Genomic DNA, 16,770 nt, shown 5'->3' with positions numbered 1-16,770 from the left:
GAGAGTAGAGAGAGAGGGAGAGAGAGAGGGAGGGGAGAGAGAAGGGAGAGAGAGAGGGGAGGAGAGAGATGAGAGGGGAGAGAGAGAGAGGGGAGAGAGAGAGAGGGGAGAGAGAGAGAGGGAGAGAGAGAGGGAGAGAGAGAGAGGGGAGCGAGAGAGAGGGGAGAGAGAGAGAGGGGAGAGAGAGAGAGGGGTGAGAGAGAGAGGGGTGAGAGAAAGAGGGGAGAGAGAGAGAGAGGGGAGAGAGAGAGAGGGGAGAGAGAGAGAGGGGAGAGAGAGCGAGAGAGCGAGAGAGCGAGAGAGAATGGAGAGAGAATGGAGAGAGAATGGAGAGAGAATGGAGAGAGAATGGAGAGAGAATGGAGAGAGAATGGAGAGAGAGAGGACAGAGAGTAGAGGGAGAGAGGAGAGAGAGAGCTGAAGAGAGAAAGAGTGGAGAGACTGGAGAGAAGGAAGAGTGGAGGGAGAGTGTGGAGAGAGAAAAAGGAGAGAGCGAGAGTAGAGAGAGAGTGGAGAAAGAGATTGGTGAGAGACTGACAAGAGAGATAATGACTGACTGAGAGAGACTGACTGAGAGACTGACAGAGAGACTAACTGACTGAGAGAGAGTGAGTGACTGACAGAGAGAGAGAGACTGACTGACAGAGAGAGAGAGAGACTGACTGACAGAGAGAGAGAGAGACTGACTGACAGAGAGAGAGAGAGACTGACTGGCACAGAGAGAGACTGACTGGCACAGAGAGAGACTGACTGGCACAGAGGGAGAGACTGACTGACACAGAGAGAGAGACTGACTGACACAGAGAGAGAGACTGACTGACACAGAGAGAGAGACTGACAGAGAGAGAGAGACTGACAGAGAGAGAGAGACTGACAGAGAGAGAAACTGACAGAGAGAGAAACTGACAGAGAGAGAGAGGCTGACAGAGAGACAGAGGCTGACAGAGAGACAGAGGCTGACAGAGAGACAGAGGCTGACAGAGGCTGACAGAGAGACAGAGAGAGAGAGAGAGAGACTGACGGACTAAGAGAGAGAGAGAGACTTACTGACAGAGAATGACTGACAGAGAGAGATACTGATTGAGAGAGACTGACTGAGAAAGACAGAGAGACTGACAGAGAGTGACTGATAGAGGGTAACTGACAGAGAGAAACTGACAGACTGACAAACAGACTAGCTGACTGACTTAGAGAGACTGACTGACAAAGAGTGACTGACTGACAGAGAGAGAGTGACTGACTGACAGAGAGAGAGTGACTGACTGACTGACAGAGAGAGAGTGACTGACTGACAGAGAGAGAGTGACTGACTGACTTGGTGGGCCTGCCCAAGGTTCCCCGTTGGAATGGCTCACTGGGGAGCCAGCGCATCGCGGTGCCTGAGTAACTACTCTCCGACTGTCTCCTTTGCTTCCCCCTCCCCCCCAGCAAACTTCAACTGACACGGACCATCCACGGAGCCCATTTGAGATGGCCAGTTGGCCAAGGGGACTGGGAGGTTTGATGGGCGCCAGGCCCTAATGTGATTATGTGGTGCCAGGAAATGTATTTCATGTAGTATGATTTACACACCCTGTCCTGGTTACCTCTAAATGTAGTTTTTATGATTATGAGACTATCTTGCATATTATGGTTTATGCTAGTGAGATTATGTTCCACCCTGTGCTTTATGCCCCTAATGTTAGTGATGGGCCAGGGGGACTGGGAGGTCAGGGGGCTGGGAGGTTTGTTGGGCGCCAGGCCCTAATGTGATTATGTGGTGCCAGGAAATGTATTTCATGTAGTATGATCTATGCACCCAGTCCTAGTTACCTCTAAATGTGTTTTTTTTATGATTATGAGACTATCTTGCATATTATGGTTTATGCTAGTGAGATTATGTTCCACCCTGTGCTTTATGCCCCTAATGTTCGTGATACCTAGGAGGTTAGGGTCTAATAATAGACTGCTAAGATTATGGGCAGACTGCTAAGATTATGGGCATACAATGTGTTTGGTGCCTAATGTGGTTTTTGTTACAGGCTGATGCTAGGTACAATGATTACCAGTGGTTATTGGTTGTACGTTTATGATCTGTTTTACTCTTACTAAGTTTGCTCTGTGATGGTTCTGACAGTGGTCCAGTTAGCCCTGTCATGTGTAAACAATTCCCTTGAAAATATGATCTAGTGCCAGGTGGCACCATGGATATTATGTGATTACCTAGGTAAAGGGTCCATCATAATACTAACGGAATCATAGAGACTCCCAAGCAGTAACGCTTTCTCAACTACTGGAATCTGTTCCTCCATCTTCTCTTGCTCGGAAGTAACAACCTGTCCCTAATCGCCTCACTTCCCAAACTGCACATTAGTTCAGATATCTTCACCGACGTCTGGAATATGTGCCCCCTTTCTGTCCTTATACTTGTCCTCACCACCGCCTTCCTGATAACACCCCTCTCTTATCCCCACCACCCTCCTCCTCCTCCTCATTTTCCCAACATGGCCACCACTCAAGTCTGGAATTAATTGCTATAAAAATCATTCATCCTCCTTACCTGACTAAAGCTGCAGCAAAACGATTCAAGCATAACACCATGGAATGTTTCCCTGATTCCCTTTTTGTAAATCAATTTTACAATGGTCGTTATGGGAGGCTCAAAAACGATTTTATTTTCTTCACTCATGACATCCCCTCTTGGTCCACCAGCTTACATAACTCCCTTAACGTCACCTCCTCCTCCTCTATCCCTCATGGGAAACAGCTACAAATCTCCCCCTCTGCGTGTTTCAACAGCTCCCTGACTATCTCACTCTATAACAATGGTACAGTCATGATCCAAGCCAAAGACCCCCGTCTCTTTTTCTTTGACCACCTCTTCCCTACTCCCCTCCCCTGTGACCGGGTTGTCCCTTGACTCTTCATCTAGCTCCACCCATTACTCCCTCTCTCCGCCCCTGACCCACCTACACTCCAATAGGCTGCACCCTTGGGAGGCACAGGTCAACCCTCTTCCCTCCCCATCCCCTGTGCCCTCCTCTCCCATTCTTCTCCTCTCACAGTATGCCCCCCCTGCCCTTTCATCACCTCAGCCGGACCTCTAGCTAATCCGCTCCTCGGCTAAACTGCACCATCCAACCTCATCTCCTCCCCCCTTTCCCCACCTGCCACCCCCCTTTTTAGTCCACCTCTCCTCCAACCTTCCCCACTAGTTAACTTTCCTTATGTCTCCCTTATTCCCTCCTCTTCCCCTTCCTCCCTTCGCTATGTACCCCGATTTCTCGACAAACCCATTGAATCTCTCTTTCCCCCATACTGTGCTACCCCCTTTCCCCCTTGGTAACCCTTTCTCTTTTCCTCCCTCGGGCCTAGCAGAACCACTTCCTTTCTTCAACTTCCCTATCTCCCCACCCCCCTCACTCCGCCAGATGCCGTTTCCTCACAGCCACTTCACCTAGCATACAGGACCTCTCCAACTCCCTCCCCTCCCTTCCTCCCAAACCTCCTTCATTCCTAGGTCTCCACACATTCCTCCCCTCTCCCTCCACCCCACTGCCTCGCTCCTCACCTACCTCCCCCTAATTATGTCCTTAATTCCTATCCTTCTTGCAACACCAACAAAGACAACTCTCCTTTCACCTCTGATGCACCAACGCCCACTCTCAACCACCACCTTTCCCCACCTCTGAACCCTATACCCAAACTCCCCTCCAGTCCCCCGACTTCCCACTGCCTTTCACTGCCAATTGCACCCCCTCATGTTTCCATCGAGCCACCCAACATGCCGTGTTTTGCCCTACTCTCTGGAAAATAAGCTAGGCTCTCTAATCACCTCCATCTCCCAACTTGAAGCTACCATTTCACTTCTAAGCTCCAAGATTTCCACTTTTCCGTACACCTCAATTCCTTTGGAAAACACTCTTTCCCACAAGATGCACCTCGCCCCCATAATAGCCAAGCATAACCTGTCGTCTGCAAACACTGCTAACTCACACAAGCCCTCAACCGCCACCGTTCTTCCACTTTCATCTCCAAGTAGCCCTACTATCTACACTATTCCGACCATCTCCTCTGTCAGAACCACTCATCCACCTAAACACTCCCGAGCACCCTCGTATAAGTACAATATCGCTATCACCCCTCATAGCCCAAGTGCCCCCGTCACCAAAACAGTCTCAACAGAGCTGCGCTGTCTACTCCACAACTGCAGATCTGCAATAAAACACAAACTTGAAATTTCCGACACCATCATACTTCACAATATTGACATGCTCTTCCTCATAGAGACCTGGTTCAACGATACCGCTCACTCTATGTTTGATCTCCTAGTACCCACAGGCTATTCTATATTTAGAAATTACAGAATTGACAACGTTGGGGGAGGTGTTGCAGTCATCTTTAGAAAATCCCTTCATCTTAAGGCTTTTCTTAACAGCTCCTTCCTCACTTTTGAATGCCTATCCCTTGAACTTCAATTGCACCACCACTCACCCCTCAGATTCCATGCCATTTACCGCCCGCCTTGTAGCAGCCCATCATTTATGAAGGAACTCACTGACTTCATTAGCGACCAATACTCGCAAAGTGACAATCAGATCTTCGTGGGTGACTTCAATCTCCACTGGGGCTCGTCTCAAGACTCTTCTGCGAATTTGCTGGCCACTTTCCTCTCTGCAAATGATCTTATCCAACACTGCACAGAAACACAACGGCCCCCCCGCGGCGGGATGCCTGGCTTTCACCTTGGGGATGCCCTGTAGGGGCTATCTCACAGGGAAAAACCAGGACGGGTTCCCAAGGCAAGCGCGGAGATACCCCTTCGGGGGTCGATTCTGGCGCTATATAAGAAATATAATAATAATAATAATAATAATAATAAGGGCTCAATCCTGGACTAGGGTAATTTCGAAAACAGGCATGCTTACTACCGCTACCCCTATTCATGTAGACTGGTCTGACCACCTCCTCATCCCATTCTCCCTTCACCCATCACACTCTCTGCCAACCTAAGGGCTACCTCCTGGTTCTGTGACACTAAAAATATTGACTTTGCTACCCTCTGTGAATCAGCTTTGCTAGCACTTCCAAGGCTAGACCCGAACCTAGATGTTAACAAACTCACCTCCCAATGCCTCACAGTCCTTGCAGTCGAAATCAATAACGTCGCTCCTCTCCAAAGCAAAAAGAAAAGGCCCACTCCCTCAGCACCTTGGTTCAACAAATCCCTCTATGAAGAAAGGAAGTACCTAAGATTCCTGGAGAAACAATGGAGACAAGCGCCCTCCACCTATAATTTGGCCACGCTTCGTTCAGCAAGATCCGAGTACTACAAGCACATCTTCCTTGGCAAAGCGACGCACTTCAGAACCCTCCTCGGCTCAGCCAAAAATAGACCCAAAAAACTATTGGATTGCATCAAGAATCCAAACTGCTCTCCCCCAACATCCAAGTTGGAGGATTCTACAAAGAAAGCAGTGGAATTCGCTATATTCTTAGATGAAAAAGTGAAATCACTTGTGAATCAGGTCAGTCATTCTACCCCTCCAGTGGAGCACAAATCCTTAGCCATTTGGCAGAACTTTGACCCCATCTCCGAAGATGCCCTCCTCAAATGCATCCTCGAAACAAGGCCATCTAACCATTCTCTTGATCCCGTCCCTAGTGCCATTGAGTTCTATACCCATTCTCTGTCCTATTGGACCACTTTGGTTAACCTCTCCCTCTGTCAAGGCGCCCTTCCTGTTTCCTTCAAAACTGGGCAGGTCACCCCTCTGCTTAACAAACCCACTGCTGATGCGAACGACCTCACCTTCCGCCCCATCACTAACTACCTTTTCTTGCGAAAATCACATAAAGCTGTGTAGCGAAACAACTCTCTTGTCATATCAAGGACAATGATCTTCTTGACAAGTTCCAGTCCAGCATCATTCAAAACTGCAGCGCTGAAACAGCCCTGCTGCAAGTGATTGATGACGCTCTGAGGATACTCGATTCTGGGGAGTCTTGTCTTCTTATTCTCCTTGACCTTTCTGCAGCCTTTGACACTGTCAATCACAATACTCTCCTTAACACTCTTCAACAGAGAATGGGCATGGAGGGCACTGTGCTTAAATGGTTTGCTTCTTTCCTCTCTGATAGATCCCAAATGATCAAAATAGCGAATAGTCTTTCATCTCCTTTGGCGGTAGGTCAAGGTATTCCTCAAGGCTCTATACTTGCACCCACATTGTTCAATCTCTATTTAGAACCATTGGGAAATCTCCTAATCAAATCCGGGATCCACTATCATCTCTATGCGGAAGACACTCAAATCTACCTCAAGGTTGCCTCCATTCACGACCTCTCCATCCTAAGCTCTACTCTCGACTCCATTCAAAACTGGATGTTAACTCATCAACTGATTCTGAATCCCTCTAAAACTGAATTCCACCTCCTCCCCTCCTCACTTTCTCCTCCCCCGGTTCAATCATGGATGGGTCAGATGAATCTACTTAACAATAAACCCATCATTGTCCACAGCGCAAAATCCCTTGGTGTTATACTCGACACAAAACTCAATATACTCTCCCGCATAAATTCCATTGCAAAGTCTGCTTGATACCAACTACGCCTTCTTTGGGGGATATGTCGCTTCATCCCGGAGCGTGACCTTAAAACCCTGGTCTTCTCCAGACTGGACTACTGCAAATCTCTTCTTACTGTGCTCCTCAAATCCCACCTGTCCCCCTTTAAATCTGCTCTCCATTCAGCAGGTGGTTTCATATATGGGGTCAAAAGAAGCGACCATTTTATCCACCGTCCGTTGGCTTTCCATCGAGGCAAGATCTATCTACAAGACTGCCTGTATCACCCACAAAGCCTTGCACTCCTCTCCTCACTACCTGGCGAATAAACTGAATCTCTCTGGAGGCTCTAGACCATCAAGTAATGCGGAAAATCTATTGCTTGAACCTCCCACCTTCAAGAAGGAAAGATCGATGACCCAATCCTTTTCAGGCAACGTGGTGAGATTCTGGAACTCACTTCCGCCTCAGCTCCGGACCACCACCTCCTCCCAGGCCTTCAAATCTGACCTCCAAAGCTCTCCTCCTTCAAAGACACTTCCAAATGTAATTCACGCCCTCTCTATTATCTGAAGGAAGACCTTCTATTATAGGAAATTCTGTTCTACATGGACTATAGAAGTGCCTTCCCAGTGTGTTCTTGTGGTTTGAGAATCTGCCATTTATTGCAGTATTATACTTCTACTTGTATTGTCTACTCTTTTGTAACATGCACACGTCGCTTTTCCTCGTGCAATGCATCGTTTGCTACCTCTTGTATTTTCTTTTGTGTGCTTTTGATACTTGCACAAGTGCCACCATTGCCTCATGTAAAGTAACGTTTGTTCTTGGGTTTCAAGTATCTGCCATTTATTGCAGTATTATACCTCTACTAGTACTTTGTATGCTTTTGAAACATACACACTCACTTTTTTTCCTCTTGTAACGTACCATTTGCTACCTCTTGTATTTTGTTTGCTCTTGATACCTGCACAATTGTCACTTTTGCCTCATGTAACTTAACGTTTGCTTTCGTAATTTGTTCACTTGTAATCTTCTTCTCATGTATCAGTTCTGTTCCTTTGTGAAGCCTCCGACACCTTCGGGTAAAGTCTGCGCTATATAAAAACGCATAAAATAAAAGAAATACTTTGTGGAGTGATAGAGTATTGGCACGAGCACGAGCAGGGGCGCGCACGTGCATGTTTTTATCGGACACTTTGTGCTGAAAAGCACCACCTCGCTCATGTGCATTTTAATGCCTGTGTCCCAAACCCCTTCAGGCTCCATTCTCTCCTCCATCCCCACTTTTCTCGTCACACACTTCCATACATGCCAACATTTTAGGACAGGGACGTGCGAGATTTAAAATAAAAAAATCGGGAGAATGAAAATTCCCCATTGACTTCCATTGTAGAAAATGCAATTTGAGGCGTCTATTGGCATGCACTTCAACCTCCCCTCCCTTGTTTCACCAGCCGCCCACAGCTCGGCTAATCTTGACCTTTCTCTCCTTTACATGATCTATTCATATCCCTCGATCCCTCTCACCTCCGGCTCCAGCTCTCGTCTTTCCTCCCTGTATCCCCCTCCGTCCCCCTCCCCTCCGGCTCCAGCTCTCGTCTTTCCTCCCTGTATCCCCTCCGTCCCTCTCACCTCCGGCTCCAGCTCTCGTCTTTCCTCCCTGTATCCCCCTCCGTCCCTCTCACCTCCGGCTCCAGCTCTCGTCTTTCCTCCCTGTATCCCCTCCGTCCCTCTCACCTCCGGCTCCAGCTCTCGTCTTTCCTCCCTGTATCCCCCTCCGTCCCTCTCCCCTCCGGCTCCAGCTCCAGCTCTCGTCTTTCCTCCCTGTATCCCCCTCCATCCCTCTCACCTCCGGCTCCAGCTCTCGTCTTTCCTCCCTGTATCCCCCTCCGTCCCTCTCACCTCCGGCTCACGCTCTCGTCTTTCCTCCCTGTATCCCCCTCCGTCCCTCCGTCACTCTCTCCTCCGGCTCCAGCTCTCGTCCTTCCTCCCTGTGTCCCCCTCCATCCCTCTCCCCTCCGGCTCCAGCTCTTGTCCTTCCTCCCTGTGTCCCCCTCCATCCCTCTCACCTCCGGCTCCCGCTCTCGTCTTTCCTCCCCGTATCCCCCTCCGTCCCTCTCTCCTCCGGCTCCAGCTCTCGTCTTTCCTCCCTGTATCCCCCTCCGTCCCTCTCACCTCCGGCTCCAGCTCTGGTCTTTCCTCCCTGTATCCCCCTCCGTCCCTCTCTCCTCCGGCTCCAGCTCTCGTCTTTCCTCCCTGTATCCCCTCCATTCCTCTCACCTCCGGCTCCAGCTCTCGTCTTTCCTCCCTGTATCTCCCTCCGTCCCTCTCCCCTCCGGCTCCAGCTCTCGTCTTTCCTCCCTGTATCCCCTCCGTCCCTCTCACCTCCGGCTCCAGCTCTCGTCTTTCCTCCCTGTATCCCCCTCCGTCCCTCTCACCTCAAGCTCTCGTCTTTCCTCCCTGTATCCCCCTCCGTCCCTCCGTCCCTCTCTCCTCCGGCTCCAGCTCTCGTCTTTCCTCCCTGTATCCCCTCCGTCCCTCTCACCTCCGGCTCCAGCTCTCGTCTTTCCTCCCTGTACTCCCTCCATCCCTCTCACCTCCGGCTCCAGCTCTCGTCTTTCTTCCCTGTGTTCCCCTCCGTCCCTCTCACCTCCGGCTCCGGCTCTCCGTCTTTCCTCCCTGTATCCCCCTCCGTCCCTCTCACCTCCGGCTCCAGCTCTCGTCTTTCCTCCCTGTATCCCCCTCCATCCCTCTCCCTGTATCCCCCCCGTCCCTCTCACCTCCGGCTCCAGCTCTCGTCTTTCCTCCCTGTATCCCCCTCCATCCCTCTCCCTGTATCCCCCTCCATCCCTCTCACCTGCGGCTCCAGCTCTCGTCTTTCTTCCCTGTGTTCCCCTCCGTCCCTCTCACCTCCGGCTCCAGCTCTCGTCTTTCCTCCCTGTATCCCCCTCCATCCCTCTCCCTGTATCCCCCCCCGTCCCTCTCACCTCCGGCTCCAGCTCTCCCTGTATCCCCCTCCATCCCTCTCACCTGCGGCTCCAGCTCTCGTCTTTCTTCCCTGTGTTCCCCTCCGTCCCTCTCACCTCCGGCTCCAGCTCTCGTCTTTCCTCCCTGTATCCCCCTCCATCCCTCTCCCTGTATCCCCCTCCATCCCTCTCCCCTCCGGCTCCAGCTCTCGTCTTTCCTCCCTGTATCCCCCTCCGTCCCTCTCCCCTCCGGCTCCAGCTCTCGTCTTTCCTCCCTGTATCCCCCTCCGTCCCTCTCACCTCCGGCTCCAGCTCTCGTCTTTCCTCCCTGTATCCCCCTCCATCCCTCTCCCTGTATCCCCCCCCCGTCCCTCTCACCTCCGGCTCCAGCTCTCGTCTTTCCCCCCTGTATCCCCCTCCGTCCCTCTCACCTCCGGCTCCAGCTCTCGTCTTTCCCCCCTGTATCCCCCCCCGTCCCTCTCACCTCCGGCTCCAGCTCTCGTCTTTCCCCCCCTGTATCCCCCTCCGTCCCTCTCACCTCCGGCTCCAGCTCTCGTCTTTCCCCCCTGTATCCCCCCCCCGTCCCTCTCACCTCCGGCTCCAGCTCTCGTCTTTCCTCCCTGTATCCCCCCCCCTCCGTCCCTCTCCCCTCCGGCTCCAGCTCTCGTCTTTCCTCCCTGTGTCCCCCTCCGTCCCTCTCCCCTCCGGCTCCAGCTCTCGTCTTTCCTCCCTGTATCCCCCCCCTCCGTCCCTCTCCCCTCCGGCTCCAGCTCTCGTCTTTCCTCCCTGTATCCCCCTCCGTCCCTCTCCCCTCCGGCTCTAGCTCTTGTCTTTCCTCCCTGTATCCCCCCCCGACCCTCTCACCTCCGGCTCCAGCTCTCGTCTTTCCCCCCTGTATCCCCCCCCGTCCCTCTCTCCTCCGGCTCCAGCTCTCGTCTTTCCTCCCTGTGTCCCCCTCCGTCCCTCTCTCCTCCGGCTCCAGCTCTCGTCTTTCGCCCCTGTGTCCCCCTCCGTCCCTCTCACCTCCGGCTCCAGCTCTCGTCTCTCCTCCCTGTATCCCCCTCCGTCCCTCTCACCTCCGGCTCCAGCTCTCGTCTTTCCTCCCCGTATCCCCCTCCGTCCCTCTCTCCTCCGGCTCCAGCTCTCGTCTTTCCTCCCTGTATCCCCCTCCGTCCCTCTCACCTCCGGCTCCAGCTCTGGTCTTTCCTCCCTGTATCCCCCTCCGTCCCTCTCACCTCCGGCTCCAGCTCTCGTCTCTCCTCCCTGTGTCCCCCTCCGTCCCTCTCTCCTCCGGCTCCAGCTCTCGTCTTTCCTCCCTGTGTCCCTCTCCATCCCTCTCCCCTCCGGCTCCAGCTCTCGTCTTTCCTCCCTGTATCCCCCTCCATCCCTCTCACCTCCGGCTCCAGCTCTCGTCTTTCCTCCCTGTGTCCCCCTCCGTCCCTCTCCCCCTCCGTCCCTCTCCCCTCCGGCTCACGCTCTCGTCTTTCCTCCCTGTGTCCCCCTCCATCCCTCTCACCTCCGGCTCCAGCTCTCGTCTTTCCTCCCTGTATCCCCTCCGTCCCTCTCCCCTCCGGCTCCAGCTCTCGTCTTTCCTCCCTGTATCCCCCTCCGTCCCTCTCCCCTCCGGCTCCAGCTCTCGTCTTTCCTCCCTGTATCCCCTCCGTCCCTCTCCCCTCCGGCTCCAGCTCTCGTCTTTCCTCCCTGTATCCCCTCCGTCCCTCTCACCTCCGGCTCCAGCTCTCGTCTTTCCTCCCTGTATCCCCTCTGTCACTCGCCCCTCCGGCTCAAGCTCTCGTCCTTCCTCCCTGTGTCCCCCTCCGTCCCGGTCCCCTCCGGCTCCAGCTCTCGTCTTTCCTCCCTGTATCCCCCTCCGTCCCTCTCCCCTCCGGCTCCAGCTCTCGTCTTTCCTCCCTGTATCCCCCTCCGTCCCTCTCCCCTCCGGCTCCAGCTCTCGTCTTTCCTCCCTGTGTCCCCCTCCGTCCCTCTCTCCTCCGGCTCCAGCTCTCGTCTTTCCTCCCTGTATCCCCCTCCGTCCCTCTCCCCTCCGGCTCCAGCTCTCGTCTTTCCTCCCTGTATCCCCCTCCGTCCCTCTCCCCTCCGGCTCACGCTCTCGTCTTTCCTCCCTGTGTCCCCCTCCGTCCCTCTCACCTCCGGCTCCAGCTCTCGTCTTTCCCCCCTGTGTCCCTCCGTCCCTCTCACCTCCGGCTCCAGCTCTTGTCTTTCCTCCCTGTGTCCCCCCCGTCCCTCTCCCCTCCGGCTCCAGCTCTCGTCTTTCCTCCCTGTATCCCCCTCCATCCCTCTCACCTCCGGCTCCAGCTCTCGTCTTTCCTCCCTGTGTCCCCCTCCGTCCCTCTCCCCCTCCGTCCCTCTCCCCTCCGGCTCACGCTCTCGTCTTTCCTCCCTGTGTCCCCCTCCATCCCTCTCACCTCCGGCTCCAGCTCTCGTCTTTCCTCCCTGTATCCCCTCCGTCCCTCTCCCCTCCGGCTCCAGCTCTCGTCTTTCCTCCCTGTATCCCCCTCCGTCCCTCTCCCCTCCGGCTCCAGCTCTCGTCTTTCCTCCCTGTATCCCCTCCGTCCCTCTCCCCTCCGGCTCCAGCTCTCGTCTTTCCTCCCTGTATCCCCTCCGTCCCTCTCACCTCCGGCTCCAGCTCTCGTCTTTCCTCCCTGTATCCCCTCTGTCACTCGCCCCTCCGGCTCAAGCTCTCGTCCTTCCTCCCTGTGTCCCCCTCCGTCCCGGTCCCCTCCGGCTCCAGCTCTCGTCTTTCCTCCCTGTATCCCCCTCCGTCCCTCTCCCCTCCGGCTCCAGCTCTCGTCTTTCCTCCCTGTATCCCCCTCCGTCCCTCTCCCCTCCGGCTCCAGCTCTCGTCTTTCCTCCCTGTGTCCCCCTCCGTCCCTCTCTCCTCCGGCTCCAGCTCTCGTCTTTCCTCCCTGTATCCCCCTCCGTCCCTCTCCCCTCCGGCTCCAGCTCTCGTCTTTCCTCCCTGTATCCCCCTCCGTCCCTCTCCCCTCCGGCTCACGCTCTCGTCTTTCCTCCCTGTGTCCCCCTCCGTCCCTCTCACCTCCGGCTCCAGCTCTCGTCTTTCCCCCCTGTGTCCCTCCGTCCCTCTCACCTCCGGCTCCAGCTCTTGTCTTTCCTCCCTGTGTCCCCCCCCCGTCCCTCTCCCCTCCGGCTCCAGCTCTCGTCTTTCCTCCCTGTATCCCCCTCCGTCCCTCTCCCCTCCGGCTCCAGCTCTCGTCTTTCCTCCCTGTGTCCCCCTCCGTCCCTCTCCCCTCCGGCTCCAGCTCTCGTCTTTCCTCCCTGTATCCCCCTCCGTCCCTCTCCCCTCCGGCTCCAGCTCTCGTCTTTCCTCCCTGTGTCCCCCTCCGTCCCTCTCCCCTCCGGCTCCAGCTCTCGTCTTTCCTCCCTGTGTCCCCCTCCGTCCCTCTCCCCCTCCGTCCCTCTCCCCTCCGGCTCACGCTCTCGTCTTTCCTCCCTGTGTCCCCCTCCATCCCTCTCACCTCCGGCTCCAGCTCTCGTCTTTCCTCCCTGTATCCCCTCCGTCCCTCTCCCCTCCGGCTCCAGCTCTCGTCTTTCCTCCCTGTATCCCCCTCCGTCCCTCTCCCCTCCGGCTCCAGCTCTCGTCTTTCCTCCCTGTATCCCCTCCGTCCCTCTCCCCTCTCCCCTCCGGCTCCAGCTCTCGTCTTTCCTCCCTGTATCCCCTCCGTCCCTCTCACCTCCGGCTCCAGCTCTCGTCTTTCCTCCCTGTATCCCCTCTGTCACTCGCCCCTCCGGCTCAAGCTCTCGTCCTTCCTCCCTGTGTCCCCCTCCGTCCCGGTCCCCTCCGGCTCCAGCTCTCGTCTTTCCTCCCTGTATCCCCCTCCGTCCCTCTCCCCTCCGGCTCCAGCTCTCGTCTTTCCTCCCTGTATCCCCCTCCGTCCCTCTCCCCTCCGGCTCCAGCTCTCGTCTTTCCTCCCTGTGTCCCCCTCCGTCCCTCTCTCCTCCGGCTCCAGCTCTCGTCTTTCCTCCCTGTATCCCCCTCCGTCCCTCTCCCCTCCGGCTCCAGCTCTCCCTGTATCCCCCTCCGTCCCTCTCCCCTCCGGCTCCAGCTCTCGTCTTTCCTCCCTGTATCCCCCTCCGTCCCTCTCCCCTCCGGCTCACGCTCTCGTCTTTCCTCCCTGTGTCCCCCTCCGTCCCTCTCCCCTCCGGCTCCAGCTCTCGTCTTTCCTCCCTGTGTCCCCTCCGTCCCTCTCCCCTCCGGCTCCAGCTCTCGTCTTTCCTCCCTGTATCCCCTCCGTCCCTCTCACCTCCGGCTCCAGCTCCAGCTCTCGTCTTTCCTCCGTCCCTCTCACCTCTCACCTCCGGCTCCAGCTCTCATCTTTCCTCCCTGTGTCCCCCTCCGTCCCTCTCACCTCCGGCTCCAGCTCTCGTCCTTCCTCCCTGTGTCCCCCTCCGTCCCTCTCACCTCCGGCTCCAGCTCTTGTCTTTCCTCCCTGTGTCCCCCCCCGTCCCTCTCCCCTCCGGCTCCAGCTCTCGTCTTTCCTCCCTGTGTCCCCCTCCGTCCCTCTCCCCTCCGGCTCCAGCTCTCGTCTTTCCTCCCTGTATCCCCCTCCGTCCCTCCGGCTCCAGCTCTCGTCTTTCCTCCCTGTGTCCCCCTCCGTCCCTCTCCCCTCCGGCTCCAGCTCTCGTCTTTCCTCCCTGTGTCCCCCTCCATCCCTCTCTCCTCCGGCTCCAGCTCTCGTCTTTCCTCCCTGTATCCCCCTCCGTCCCTCTCACCTCCGGCTCCAGCTCTCGTCTTTCCTCCCTGTATCCCCCTCCGTCCCTCTCACCTCCGGCTCCAGCTCTCGTCTTTCCTCCCTGTGTCCCCCTCCGTCCCTCTCACCTCCGGCTCCAGCTCTCGTCTTTCCTCCCTGTATCCCCCTCCGTCCCTCTCACCTCCGGCTCCAGCTCTCGTCTTTCCTCCCTGTGTCCCCCTCCATCCCTCTCACCTCCGGCTCCAGCTCTCGTCTTTCCTCCCTGTGTCCCCCTCCATCCCTCTCACCTCCGGCTCCAGCTCTCGTCTTTCCTCCCTGTATCCCTCTCCGTCCCTCTCACCTCCGGCTCCAGCTCTCGTCTTTCCTCCCTGTGTCCCCCTCCGTCCCTCTCACCTCCGGCTCAAGCTCTCGTCTTTCCTCCCTGTATCCCCCTCCGTCCCTCCGGCTCCAGCTCTCGTCTTTCCTCCCTGTGACCCCTCCGTCCCTCTCACCTCCGGCTCTAGCTCTCGTCTTTCCTCCCTGTGTCCCCCTCCATCCCTCTCACCTCAGGCTCCAGCTCTCGTCTTTCCTCCCTGTGTCCCCCTCCGTCCCTCTCCCCTCCGGCTCCAGCTCTCGTCTTTCCTCCCTGTGACCCCTCCGTCCCTCTCACCTCCGGCTCTAGCTCTCGTCTTTCCTCCCTGTGACCCCTCCGTCCCTCTCACCTCCGGCTCTAGCTCTCGTCTTTCCTCCCTGTATCCCCCTCCATCCCTCTCACCTCAGGCTCCAGCTCTCGTCTTTCCTCCCTGTGTCCCCCTCCGTCCCTCTCACCTCCGGCTCCAGCTCTCGTCTTTCCTCCCTGTATCCCCCTCCATCCCTCTCACCTCAGGCTCCAGCTCTCGTCTTTCCTCCCTGTGTCCCCCTCCGTCCCTCTCTCCTCCGGCTCCAGCTCTCGTCTTTCCTCCCTGTATCCCCCTCCGTCCCGGTCCCCTCCGGCTCCAGCTCTCGTCTTTCCTCCCTGTATCCCCCTCCGTCCCTCTCCCCTCCGGCTCCAGCTCTCGTCTTTCCTCCCTGTATCCCCCTCCGTCCCTCTCCCCTCCGGCTCCAGCTCTCGTCTTTCCTCCCTGTGTCCCCCTCCGTCCCTCTCCCCTCCGGCTCCAGCTCTCGTCTTTCCTCCCTGTGTCCCCCTCCGTCCCTCTCCCCTCCGGCTCCAGCTCTCGTCTTTCCTCCCTGTGTCCCCCTCCGTCCCTCTCCCCTCCGGCTCACGCTCTCGTCTTTCCTCCCTGTGTCCCCCTCCATCCCTCTCACCTCCGGCTCCAGCTCTCAGTCTTTCCTCCCTGTATCCCCTCCGTCCCTCTCACCTCCGGCTCCAGCTCTCGTCTTTCCTCCCTGTGTCCCCCTCCATCCCTCTCACCTCCGGCTCCAGCTCTCGTCTTTCCTCCCTGTATCCCCCTCCGTCCCTCTCACCTCCGGCTCCAGCTCTCGTCTTTCCTCCCTGTGTCCCCCTCCGTCCCTCTCTCCTCTGGCTCCAGCTCTCGTCTTTCCTCCCTGTGTCCCCCTCCGTCCCTCTCCCCTCCGGCTCCAGCTCTCGTCTTTCCTCCCTGTGTCCCCCTCCGTCCCTCTCCCCTCCGGCTCCAGCTCTCGTCTTTCCTCCCTGTGTCCCCCTCCGTCCCTCTCTCCTCTGGCTCCAGCTCTCGTCTTTCCTCCCTGTGTCCCCCTCCGTCCCTCTCCCCTCCGGCTCCAGCTCTCGTCTTTCCTCCCTGTGTCCCCCTCCGTCCCTCTCCCCTCCGGCTCCAGCTCTCGTCTTTCCTCCCTGTGTCCCCCTCCGTCCCTCTCACCTCCGGCTCCAGCTCTCGTCTTTCCTCCCTGTATCCCCCTCCGTCCCTCTCACCTCCAGCTCTCTTCTTTCCTCCCTGTGTCCCCCTCCGTCCCTCTCACCTCCGGCTCCAGCTCTCGTCTTTCCTCCCTGTGTCCCCCTCCATCCCTCTCACCTCCGGCTCCAGCTCTCGTCTTTCCTCCCTGTATCCCCCTCCGTCCCTCTCACCTCCGGCTCCAGCTCTCGTCTTTCCTCCCTGTGTCCCCCTCCGTCCCTCTCCCCTCCGGCTCCAGCTCTCGTCTTTCCTCCCTGTATCCCCCTCCGTCCCTCTCCCCTCCGGCTCCAGCTCTCGTCTTTCCTCCCTGTGTCCCCCTCCGTCCCTCTCACCTCCGGCTCCAGCTCTCGTCTTTCCTCCCTGTATCCCCTCCGTCCCTCTCACCTCCAGGTCAAGCTCTCCTCTTTCCTCCCTGTATCCCCCTCCGTCCCTCTCCCCTCCGGCTCCAGCTCTCGTCTTTCCTCCCTGTGTCCCCCTCCGTCCCTCTCCCCTCCGGCTCCAGCTCTCGTCTTTCCTCCCTGTGTCCCCCTCCGTCCCTCTCACCTCCGGCTCAAGCTCTCGTCTTTCCTCCCTGAGTGCAGACTCCGCAGCCCGCTCTGTTGTTTTGCTTCTCCGTCCCTTCCAGGCAGTTCGTGCGTTTCACGCCTCTCCTTTCTCCCGCCTGGAAATCCGATTTGCG

At 56.8% G+C, this 16,770-nt stretch overlaps 1 protein-coding gene across 1 annotated transcript in view; it reads right to left on the bottom strand.

Annotated features, from left to right (window-relative positions):
* Nucleotides 1–14,654, bottom strand: part of LOC144767363 (uncharacterized) — a 52,110-nt gene extending 37,456 nt beyond the window's left edge. Inside the window, 1 exon segment of the mRNA XM_078650833.1 lies at nt 14,638–14,654. The gene's annotated coding sequence lies outside the window, so the exon portion shown is untranslated.
* Between the last annotated feature and the right edge of the window lie 2,116 nt (nt 14,655–16,770).

Source organism: Lissotriton helveticus, chromosome 1_1 (genome assembly GCF_964261635.1).
Source record: "Lissotriton helveticus chromosome 1_1, aLisHel1.1, whole genome shotgun sequence".
NCBI lineage: Eukaryota > Metazoa > Chordata > Amphibia > Caudata > Salamandridae > Lissotriton > Lissotriton helveticus.
This window is presented reverse-complemented; position numbering and strand designations above follow the sequence as displayed.